The sequence below is a fragment of the Mya arenaria genome, chromosome 8 (assembly GCF_026914265.1).
Source record: "Mya arenaria isolate MELC-2E11 chromosome 8, ASM2691426v1".
Taxonomy (NCBI): Eukaryota; Metazoa; Mollusca; class Bivalvia; order Myida; family Myidae; genus Mya; species Mya arenaria.
The window spans coordinates 46315125-46318569 of record NC_069129.1 but is presented as its reverse complement, the minus strand read 5'-3'; the positions used below and the strand labels follow the sequence as shown (position 1 = coordinate 46318569).

The 3445-nt window shown below is 35.9% G+C and overlaps 1 long non-coding RNA gene across 1 annotated transcript; it reads right to left on the bottom strand.

Moving 5' to 3' along the window:
- Window positions 1–248: 248 nt before the first annotated feature.
- Window positions 249–1907, bottom strand: LOC128243316 (uncharacterized). The gene is made up of 3 exons (XR_008262818.1): window positions 1875–1907; window positions 1190–1301; window positions 249–291 (listed from the first exon to the last, which is right to left on the bottom strand). It is a non-coding gene; the product is annotated as an uncharacterized LOC128243316 (long non-coding RNA).
- Between the last annotated feature and the right edge of the window lie 1538 nt (window positions 1908–3445).

The window sequence follows — 3445 nt, the reverse complement described above, 5'->3', positions numbered from 1 at the left end:
GGGGAATACTCTCCAAGAGAATTGACACATTTCTCTGCATTTGATACATATGCAATTATTGTCTCTTATTTCAATTGTTCATGATGATTACAGTACTGAAGTCATCGATCCAAGATACATAATGCACTCTGGAATAGGGTACTGAAGTGATCGTCCCATATGCCAACTCTGGTATCCTGGATGAAATGTTACTGGTGAATACAGTACTGAAGTGATCAAATCCTGATGCCACTCTGGTATCCTCGATAAAACGTTACTGGTGAATACGGTACTATAGTGATGAATTCCGATCTGAAACAGATTAACACTTATTTTAATCTCAGAATATAATAAACAAGGGTCAATTTGTTTACATTGACGCAGATGAAGAGACTATCACACTAACAAATGAAGTCACCGTTGTTAAAAATATGTAAATATGGCCTAAGACCACAGTTATTCTAACTATATGTTTCATATAGACACTAACCTAGCTTACAATGTATCTCTTCAAAACAGTTTTTTCATATAATATTTTTGTAAAAACAGACTTCAAAACTCCTATAGTTCAATTTCAGACTGTATGCAACACATACTGAAAGTTTGGCAATGATATATTAAACACTTTTAGAATGAATATAAGCACCAGTGGTGTTTTCATAAAAAGCAGAAATAGCCATTTCCATCAATCGGTAAGCCGCAAACTTTTAAAGAGCCATTACTTCCTCATGTATTGGATTAATCTGACCAAGTGAAGTGTATATATATATATATATATATATATATATATATATACATAAGAATGGCCTGCCTACTCTATTAAGATTTTTTTAAAGCAAAATAAGATTTTTCAACTTTATCAGCTTAGCGTTTATATAAAAAATGACATAGAGCCAAACTGAAATGCTTCAAGGGACAAATGGCGCAGCAAAGGAAATGGTAAAAAAACACCAAAACTGAAAGATTCATGACAACTGTTAGTGTTTTCATGTATGAGATGGCTACATGATGTAGAAAATGCAGTGATAGCATAATTATGCTAAGTTTAAAAAAAATGCTTAAAGTACCTGTTTTGAAGGCTAGATTTGCCTTAAAATTAAGATTACATCTCTTAACCAGTATCTATAAGTTGCTTATTTACACCTGATTAGTATAAATCTCACTCTTTGTAATCATTTACACATAAACAAGTACTATAAAGTTAACTTACATCTTCATTCTGAAATATTAGATTCAGAGCTGCAACTCCTGGATCTAGATTGCAGGACCACTGCCATGGGCGAAAAGCCGCAGCAAACTGGAGCTTATTGGCACATCATATTCTGCAAGCAAGACACAAAATCAATGTTTGACACAGAATAAGACAATCTTCTTCTACTGTAAAAGTAGGAAAAATGCCTGTAAACACTCATTTGAGACATATATAACCTATTATGTAGGAATTATGCTCCAGTCAATTGTAAACACAACTCAAGCCCGGGGAATAGCGGGGACTTTGACTTTCAGTCCAGCCAACCCAGGGTAAAATCCCCGCCCTGCAGGTAAGAAATGATGTTAAAATACCCACCAAATGCCCCCGCACTGCTATATTTTGCACCTAGACAAAACCACCGCATTCACCCCGCACTGCAGTGACACCTGAATGGTAAAATCACACCCCTTTTCCCCGGCTATCCCCGGTTTACCACTTTACAATTGACTGGTGCATTAATGCGATAAATGTGCAGAAAAGTTCATTAATTCCAAAAAACTTATAACAAAAAATATTAAATATATAGTCTTTTGGACGATTTGCAATAACTTTTTTAACAACTCAAAGGTTAATCTTTACTAATCGAGTACCCAGATGCATTTTGAAAGCCTTTAAACCAGACTTTCTTAGAAATCTTTCTTACTTGCAGACAATATTCCTTTCTAAAAAATCCTTGCAAAGAACGGGTATGGAATTCCATCACTAGACCATGTTTTGATCAGCATTGGTTCTTGTCCTTGAAAATACCTCTGTGGCTTCAGCAACCAGGATGGCTATATTAAATAAACAATAAATTAGTGTTTTAATTTATTAAAGCTGCACTCTAACAGATTGAACGTTTTGATCAAATTTTATGAAACAATTGTACCGAGATTCGCTACAGAAAATAATCTTTTTGGTGCCAATCTGGTGTACCCTTTAAGGCATTTTGAGTGTATTTAGGTTTTTTCTTTAATGCATAAAGGGAAAAGGTACTTATCTCAATCCCCCTGCTCACTTTTTATTGCTTTTGTCATCAGAGTTGAGATGTAAATTTTTTCAATGTATTAACTTCAAGTAAATGAATATATTCATGAATGATTGTATGAATGAATGAAAAGTAGCAAAATTTCTTTAGATAGGGATCTCATTGTGTTGCTCTGATTGTTTAAGTAGATGTTTTTCTTGTTCATAAGCTTAAAATCATATGCACACTAAATGAAACATAATTCTGCATCATGTGTAGTAAGTTGTGATACTTGTTTGCAATTAATGCAATGTTTGCTTAAAAGAGCAAACAAAATGTGCGAATAGATGCACAATACAGTCCAAAGACCAATAAAGGTCAGGAGTTTTATTAGAAAATGATATTACCTCAAAGCCGCAACAAAAACATGAAAGAAATTCAATTCGGAAAGAAACAGTTCATCAATGAGCTATTGAAATAAACACTGATCATGATGTCATAACAAGCGAATGTTAATATCAAAGAGCAAGAAACATACTGGCAATTTATTTCAGGGAAACCTTGAGAAAAGTCTGGTTTATTTCCAAACTTATTGCCTCCAGTAATACATAACATGGCAATACCTGCATTGCTGAAAATCTGTCCACGGCAGTTATGTCAAAAACCAGGTGGCATGGATGCATTCTGAAATACTAAAAAAGTCTGTAATTTGTGCTAATCTTACATATCCCATTTACAAGCGATTTACACTGAAATCTAAACTATAGTAACACAACTTCTTAATAACCAAACATATTGCTATTGAGCATTAGTGTACATGACTATTTTATTTTGTATGTCATGTTTCTTTGCCCCAATTTATGGAAATATTTTATAACAGGTTCAAGCTTTTTAAGTCCGTTACGCTTAAGATTTATCGAGAAGCTGGGGTCTTATGCACCAGTCAATTGTAACCACGCCCCCCCCCAGGTCCGGGGGTATACAGGGGATAGACGGGAAAATGGGCCGTGTGTTTACCTTTCAGGTGGCCCTCAGTGTCGGGTGAGTGCGGTAGTTTTTTTTTGTCTTCGCTTTAAATATAGCGGGTAATGGGCCTTACCTAGGGTCCCTGGGGTGCAGGGGCATTTGGCGGGGATCTTACCATCTGTTTGTCCCCACAGGGCGGGGATTTTAGCCAGGGTTGGCTGGACCATATGTCAAAGTCCCCACTATTCCCCGGACCTGGGGGGGGGGGGGTTACAATTGACTGGTGCATTATCGCATGCATA